The sequence below is a fragment of the Dipteris shenzhenensis genome, unplaced genomic scaffold (genome assembly GCF_047967505.1).
Source record: "Dipteris shenzhenensis isolate YYH24624 ecotype China unplaced genomic scaffold, Dip_SZ_1.0 scaf0340, whole genome shotgun sequence".
In the NCBI taxonomy this organism is placed as follows: domain Eukaryota; kingdom Viridiplantae; phylum Streptophyta; class Polypodiopsida; order Gleicheniales; family Dipteridaceae; genus Dipteris; species Dipteris shenzhenensis.
The window spans coordinates 87738-96605 of record NW_028239646.1 but is presented as its reverse complement, the minus strand read 5'-3'; positions in this window follow the sequence as shown (position 1 = coordinate 96605).

Genomic DNA, 8868 nt, shown 5'->3' with positions numbered 1-8868 from the left:
TATTGCTATTTCAATGCTTCGAATAGAAACAAGTGAATCGGAAGGAACATTTCAACCCATCAGCGGCTCTGAGTGAATTTTCACAGAATTATTCCAGTAGGCATTGATCTTTGCTAAGTCGGAATTGGTTGAATTAAATAAAAAAGAGGAGATTAATACGAACCCCTTGATTCCTGCTGCTTCTGTTATTGCTGCCGGATTAGCTGTAGGCCTCGCTTCTATTGGTCCCGGTGTTGGTCAAGGCACTGCCGCGGGTCAAGCAGTAGAAGGTATTGCGAGACAACCAGAGGCAGAGGGTAAAATTCGAGGCACTTCATTGTCAAGTTTAGCCTTCACGGAAGCTTTAACAATCTATGGACCAGTTGTAGCCCTAGCACCGTTATCTGCAAATCCTTTCGTTCGATCCACCCACAGTGAGGGGTACTTGGGGAGCCCTGTACCCCCTCCCCAATCGGACCCTTTCCAAATCGATTATCTGATTGGGAGATTATCTTATTCAGGGGGGGGGGTCTGACAGAAAATCCTCGATCAATCTATTTTATCGATTCCTTCTCGCGACTCTCCAAGTTATTTTGTGAATCCCCCCCCCCACATCAGTATGGAATGAACCAGTTGATTGCTCCGTTCCATTCCCACGTCAGTTCTATTTTTTATCTAGTGTGTAGGTATTCCCTCCGAATCCATGATTCTATTCCAGGTCAGATTGAAGGAATTATGTAGGATTTAGATAATCCCTTGGGAGGGGGAGGGAGCATGAGAAGTATAAGTGACATCGCCGTCTCTACGAGTCATTGGACTCCTGCCGCGGGTTTTGGTTCGAATACCAATATCTTGGAGACAAATCCGATTAATCTGATTCTAGTTTCGGGTGTACTATTTTATTTTGGAAAGGGAGTGTGTGCGAGTCGCATATCTGAATGAGATAACTGGATTCCTCCGGTTGCATTTGGAACAGGAGTAGATGCAAAATCCCGACGAATTACTTGCAAATGAGTGACATCATGTAAGAACCAGAGCATTTCGTGAAATCGGTAGAAACTTTATTGCTTTCACCGACTGATAGGGGAATATCATCAATACGGCTAAAGCTGAATCGCTTGAAGTCTAAGCAAGAATTCGGGTCCTCTTCCCCCTGCTGTGCAAAGATTCCAAAGCATGGTCGGAGATTTCTTCGATATACAACACTCATATCGGGAATAGCCCCACCTCTCTCATTTCTCGCGGGGGGAGGTAAAATCTACCGGTAGGAACCAAATTTTGTTCAATCTGCTGAATAGACAACCCATCTGGAATGAATATTATTCAGAGGAAACGACTTCGCTGGTAGGAGGAGTATCGTCCAGAAGAGCCCTCGATGATTTTCAAGTTTCAGCAATTTGATTTCCACCTGTGGACTACATTCATAGGGATGGCAGGTCCGTGAAGATATTGGATTTTCTTATCCTATCGAGAGGTACGGGCGGGAAAGCCGAATGAATCGAAAGATCCATGTTCGGTTTGGGAAGGGACCACAGATCTCTGGGAACCGGAGATATATAATCTACTTTCATTGACCAATCTACTGGAGAATTGTAAGGGAACAATCTTGAGTACTATTCGTGACGCGGAGGAACGTTATAAAGAGGCTACCGAAAAACTCAAGCAGGCTCGGACTCGTTTGCAACAAGCAAAAGTGAAAGCGGATGAGATCCGCGTGAATGGACTCACGCAAATGGAGGGGGAGAAGCGGGATCTCGTTGATGCGGCTGATGAAGATCCAAAAAGATTGGAGGATAGTAAAAATTATACTATTCGTTTTGAAAAACAACGGGCAATTGAACAGGTTCGCCAGCAAGTCTCTCGCCTTGCCTCAGAAAGAGCTCCGGAGAGTCCGAATAGTCGTTTAGATGGCGAATTGCATTTGCGCATGATTGATTATCACATTGGCCTATTCCGGGCCATGGAAAACGCAGCTGATTAGCTTCCGTATTAGCTTCCGTAGGTCCCATTTCTCAAGAAGATAGTAAATAGATGCTAATGGTAATAAATATTCGACCCGGCGAAATTAGCAGTATTATTCGCAAACAAATTGAGGGATATGTTCCAGAAGTAGAGGTTGTCAATACCGGCACCGTACTCCAAGTCGGAGATGGGATCGCTCGCATTCATGGTCTTAACGAAGTAATGGCTGGTGAATTGGCAGAATCTGAAGACGGTACAGTAGGAATTGCTCTGAATCCGGAATCTGATAATGTCGGGGCTGTATCGATGGGTGATGGTTTGGCCATACAGGAAGGAGGTTCTGTAAAAGCAACGGGAAGGATTGCCCAAGTACCAGTTAGTGATTCCTTCTCAGGTCGTGTCGCAAATGCTTTAGCTTAACCCATTGATGGCAGAGGCCAAATTCCAGCTTCTGAATCTAGACCGATTGAATCCCCTGCTCCGGGGATTATTTCAAGGCGTTCCGTATATGAACCCTCACAAACGGGTCTTATTGCTATTGACTCTATGATCCCCATAGGACGCGGCCAGCGAGAGTTAATAATTGGAGACAGACAGACGGGTAAAACAGCAGTAGCTACAGATACAATTTTGAATCAGAAAGGTCAAAATGTTATATGTGTTTATGTAGCGATTGGTCAAAAAGCCTCCTCCGTAGCTCAGGTAGTGAATACTTCTCAGGATCGTGGCGCCATGGAATATACAATTGTGGTATCGGAGACTGCAAACTCTCCGGCTACTCTGCAATATCTCGCCCCCTATACAGGAGCAGCTCCGGCTGAATACTTCATGTATCGTAAACAACATACCCTGATTATCTATGATGATCTTTCTAAACAAGCTCAGGCTCATCGACAGATGTCTCTCCTACTGAGAAGACCACCCGGACGAGAAGCATATCCAGGAGATGTTTTTTATCTACATTCGCGTCTCTTGGAAAGAGCGGCTAAATCAAGTACCCAATTAGGTGAAGGTAGCATGACCGCTTTGCCCATCGTCGAGACCCAGGCCGGAGATGTCTCAGCCTACATCCCGACTAATGTCATTTCTATCACTGATGGACAGATATTTCTATCAGCGGATCTATTCAATGCTGGAATTCGACCGGCAATCAATGTGGGGATTTCCGTATCTAGAGTAGGATCCGCCGCTTAGATCAAAGCCATGAAACAAGTAGCTGGTAAATCAAAATTGGAATTAGCTCAATTTGCTGAATTAGAAGCTTTTGCCTAATTTGCTTCTGATCTCGATAAAGCTACTCAAAATCAGCTAGCAAGGGGTCAGCGGCTACGTGAGTTACTTAAACAATCTCAATCATCCCCACTATCGGTAGAAGAACAAGTAGCTACTATTCATACCGGAGTTAATGGATATTTGGATATATTGGACGTCGAGAAGGTGAAGAGATTCCTGGTTCAGTTACGTGAGTATATAACAACCAATAAACCCGGATCCGTCGAAATTATTCGTTCTACCAAGATGTTTACGGAACAAGCAGAGATGCTTTCAAAGGAAGCTATTAAAGAATATACGGAACTTTTCTTGCTTCGCGAGAAGTAAAAAATAACTTTCAGAACACGCAAAATATGTCTTGAGTAGGGGGTGGGAGGAAAGAAAAAGGATCAGAAGCCATTTGCAATTTGCAAACACCCATCAGTCGTATACACGGAATTACGTCCAATAGGATTCGAACCTATATTGGAGGTTTAGAAGACCTCTGTCCTATCCATTAGACGATGGACGCCCCCCCCCCCCGAGGGGGGGGGCAGGAACTATGCTATGGACAAACAAAAACAATAACTTCGGTTTGTTCAAGGTATGGCTGCGTAGCGGGAGCCAGAACCCAAGCCTAGATTAGCGGGAATCGGGAGATGGAGAAGGGTAACTTAAACCGGTTCAATTGGTGAGCGGGTAGCGGGAATCGAACCCGCATCAGTAGCTTGGAAGGCTAGGGGTTATAGTCGATGCTACTGAATGAGTTCATTATGGCATCTCTAATTCAGAACCGAACGTGAAGGTCTCCCTTCATTCGGCTCCTCTATGGAATGGATAGTAGAAGGAGGAGCTTGAGGGAGATGAATATCCCCAGATACAAGCATAGAGAGATTCTTTTTCACTCTTCGCTGCGTAAACAGAGAAATGGAAAGCATTGGAATCTCATTCCGAAGACTCATTGCGGATATCTCCTCCTTCTCGACCAGGGTTACATTGCTGGTGAGAAGGATCCATAGCATCTATGTCAGTTTCTTCCGTATCCGACGAGACGGGAACACACTTCCTAGATGATCCCTGTGGAAAAGCATATTACTCCCACGACTCGTGAAAATACTTTGTCGAATCGAAGGTCAGCCGATGTCTCTTCCGGTTACTTCGTTTCTTATTTCTATAGATGACAATCCTTAGGAGAATATTTTTTCTTTCACCGAGTTATAGAATTGTCCACGAAATGCTTGATAATCCTGGTAAATAAGGATCGATCTTTTCATAACTATTTGGCTCGGATTCATTACTGGATCAGAGATTCAGTGACGATGAGACAAATATTTCGGGTTGCTATCCATAGATTCTACACTAGTTGTTCCGGGACCTCTGGATCCTGGAAAAATTCCGCTTCATTATTCCGATATGCAACTGGTTCGACTTCGCAAACGTAGGAATATATAGGAATGACAGGAATAACGCTTTCTACACCGACACTCATTGTAGGAAAGTATGTGGACTTCCCTTAGAAATAAAGCTTTTCGATCGAGTGAGAAATCAATTTGAAAGATCCCTCAGCTACCTGGTTCGAAAATGAAGCGAATCACACTTTTACCACTAAACCATACCCGCCACGATTGGATTGTATCATATATAAGTCTTTCCTGTCTAAGGATGGGTTGTAGCCAAAAGTGTTAGTAAAAAGGAGCTCCCCCCCCCCCCCCCGTTTCAAATATCCATCTCCGGAATTCAGTGTTTAATGAGAAATTTTCTTGCTTCCGGAGATGGTACGACAGAATTACAAATTTCCCTTACGGGCTGCTGATAGAGCAATTACTAGTGGTCCTGATGCAACTACTAATGCCAGAACAGCAAGTTGTGCAATTAGTTCTAGATTCACCACCTACCTCCTCATCTTCAGAAATATCTAAATCAAAGCGGTCCCCTTTTCCTTTCGCAATTATCCCCCGCCTCCTCCCACTACTTCAATAGACACTCCCGGAATGGTGTATCTGAAATACAGGAGATGTTTTTGTGTGGCCATGACAAATTGAAATTGGTACAATTAAATGAGAGATGGTGATTCACGTAAACGAGGAAATCTCGCATTTCATTCCTCGTTTCTCGAAATGTATAAAGAATCGGGAGATAAGTAATGACATCAATCCCGGATGGGCAGATGATTCTGGCCCTTATTAGTGCCTCTCTAACAAGTATCTTAGCCGTAAGATTGGGTCTCGCATTGTATCGGTAACTGGTTCGTCACCGCATAGATAGGCAGCCTGGCTGATCGCGGCTAGGCTGGGAGATTCCAATCCCGGCTGAATGAAAGTGATTCATTCAAGAATCTGATTCTCGGAGGAGAATCGGGGGGGGGGGGGGGGAAGGAGAAAATGATGCTTCCTATTCGGGATTGAACTTCGCCTTGTAACAGATTTCTCAGACACGCCGTCTCCTATACTTCCATTGAAGTATGGACTTCCGTCCCAGCCTCGTGGTAAAGTCCAAAGGATTCCACCGCATGGAGAGATGGCCGAGAGGTCTAAAGCGTCGGATTGCTAATCCGTTGTACAATACATTTGTACCGAGGGTTCGAATCCCTCTCTCTCCCCCAATAATTAACTGATCCGTTGGACAAGGCAATTCCGACGAATTGCATATCGGACTTCATTTATTCTTTGCGCCCGGGGTTACGCCCAGGGTCGTTTGATGGGAATCCAAAAACGAAGAGAGAAACAGAAGAGATAACTACTGTATAAACGAATAGCTTAAGAGTAAGCATGACCTAGTCCCCCTGATCGTAACTAGAAGTGAAACGGAACGGAACACATTTTTCATATTTATACCATACGTTTCTTCTTCGATTCAAAGAAGGAATAGGAAGAATCAGGAATCTGCTGAGGTGAATAACATATATCCGACTCGAACGTCTTCTCCTCCGGGATATCCTTTTTCTTTTGAATGAATCGATTTGAGTCCGAGTCGTTGCAAGTAAATTGGCGCATTAGGTACTACGAAATGCTCAATTGGATTCATCGCAGTGTAAGAAGGAGGGATGGACTTCCCCCAATCCCAACTGCGATATTTATTAGTATAGCCGGGAGGGGTCAGTTTCCCCTCCCGGCGAGTCAGCTGGTGGCGGGGGTGCAAAGGTATGGGGGAATAAGAGCGAGATCCCACTCCTTCAATGACATCTCACTAATCTCTCTCCGTTTTCCTAATTTTTTTTCGTTTTATGAACATTATCAATCTTACCAATAGTTAAAACTAACCATAATACAGAAGGTGGGCGACTCGATTCCATTAGTCAAAGTGAAGGTGGGGAAGGAAGGGAGTGAGTGACCCCGCCTCACGATAGGAATTGGGGATTCTATTCCGAAGCAGCAATCTGGTTGGAATGGATCTCGAATCTGAATCCCATAATATATCAGTTTTCAACCCCCCACCTACTTTGGGGTTTATCATTCCGCTGGGGGGGGGCCGGATCCCCAATCCCGAGTGGTTTACTACCGGAAACTCACCGAAGCCTGCCATACGAAAGCTAGAAGTAGGAAAAACGCTGGTATAACTGGCATTACATCCACAATCGGATCAGAAATAGCATAAGCTTCAGGTAACCTAGCAAGAGAAGCGTCACTCAGGTGTAAGGGATTCCCCGTATCAGTGTTAAACGGAACTATCATTTTCATCCTCCAATGGCGGAAATTTTCACCCCGGTACGGTGCGGGGACAATTACCAATCAGTCGACCCATTGAGTACATACTGTTACGGATACTTCCATCCGAATAGAGGGGGGTAGATATTTGCGGCGTCATAAATATCTACAGCATTTCGACGGAATCAATGATTGAATGGTTGGTGAAACAAATCCCTTCACACCAAGTTTCACGGGAATTTATTATCTTTTGATTCCTAGTTACCATCTTTCAATTCCTGCCGGAGTCGTATCTGCACAACCCATTCAGGAAGGGGGGTTGACATGAGAGTCGAAGTATGGGATATTCATTATATCAAATATGTATGGGGCGTGGCCAAGTGGTAAGGCAGCGGGTTTTGGTCCCGTCATTCGGAGGTTCGAATCCTTCCGTCCCAGATCTTGATGCATAAGTAGATACACCCCATCTCCTTTTCTGTGATCTTTTTTTTTTCCTTCTTTTGTGGGAGAGTCAGGAACGTTCTAAATTGGGACGGACTACTCCGAGTCCCTCCTCCCACCTATTGATGGATCGTCCAGTTCATGTTACGACGGTGAGCCGGATATAGCAATAGATCCCGGGGCGAAAAACAATATTAAGAATAATTCATGAAATTAGCCTATTGGATGTATGCCGGACCCGCTCATATCGGTACTCTACGAGTAGCCAGTTCCTTTAAGAATGTACATGCCATAATGCATGCTCCTCTGGGAGATGACCATTTCAATGTAATGTGATCTACGTCGGAGAGGGAGAGGGATTTCACCCCAGTAACTGCTAGTATAGTGGACCGTCACGTATCAGCACGTGGATCTCAGGAAAGGGTTATTAATAATATAAATCGAAAAGATGAGGAATAATGTCCCGATCCAATTGTCTTGACGCCTACATGTACCTCTAGTATCTCACAAGAAGATTCGCAGAATTTCGTGGATCGAGCTTCTATCTATTCTACGTCTGATGTAATTCCCGCAGATGTCAATTACTATAGAGTCAATGAGCTTCAAGCAGCAGATAGGACTTCAGAGCAAATAATTCGCTATTATTTGGATAAAGCTCGTAGACGGGGTACATTGGATCGGTCTCTGACAGACGCGCCCTCAGCAAATATTATTGGAATATCCACTCTGGGTTTTCATAACCAACATGATTGTCGCGAATTGAGACGTCTACTGCAAGATTTAGGAATCTTAGTCAACCAAATAATTCCAGAAGGAGGATCTTTGAGGGATTTGGAGGATTTACCAAAAGCTCGGTTTAATATAGTTCCTCATCGCGAAGTGGGTCTAATGACAGCAATCTTTCCGGAGAAGGAATTTGGGATGCCTTACATATCAACCACTCCGATGGGAATCTCAGATACAGCCGAATTCATTGGACAGATGGAGAAGTATATAAATGCGTGGGCTTCCGCCTTGCCGAAAGAGAGAGTCAATTATGAGTCGTATATTGAAAATCAAACCAAATTTGTTTCTCAGGCGGCTTGGTTTCCAAGATCCATCGATTGTCAGAATCCGACTGGAAAAAAAGCAGTAGTATCTGGTGATGCCACCCACGCAGCTTCGATTACTAGAATACTCACTAGAGAAATGGGAATTCGTGTTATTTGTTCGGGTACTTATTGCAAACACGACGCGAAGTGGTTTAATGAGCAGGTTCAGGGCTTACGTGATGAGATATTAATTATGGAGGATCATACCAAAGTTGGAGATACGATAGCTTGTATTGAACCTCCTGCGATCTTTGGAACCCAGATGGAACGCCATATCGGTAAACGTCTCAATATTCCATGCGGGGTTATTTCTTCACCCGTCCCTATCCAGAATTTTCCGCTAGGATACCGACCTTTCCTAGGTTACGAAGGAACTAATCAGATAGCCGATCCAATCCATAATTCATCCAATCTAGGTATGGAAGATCACCCACTAGACGCTTTTGGCGGACACGATACTAAAGAAGTGGTTACCAAATCATTATCTACAGATAGAATTC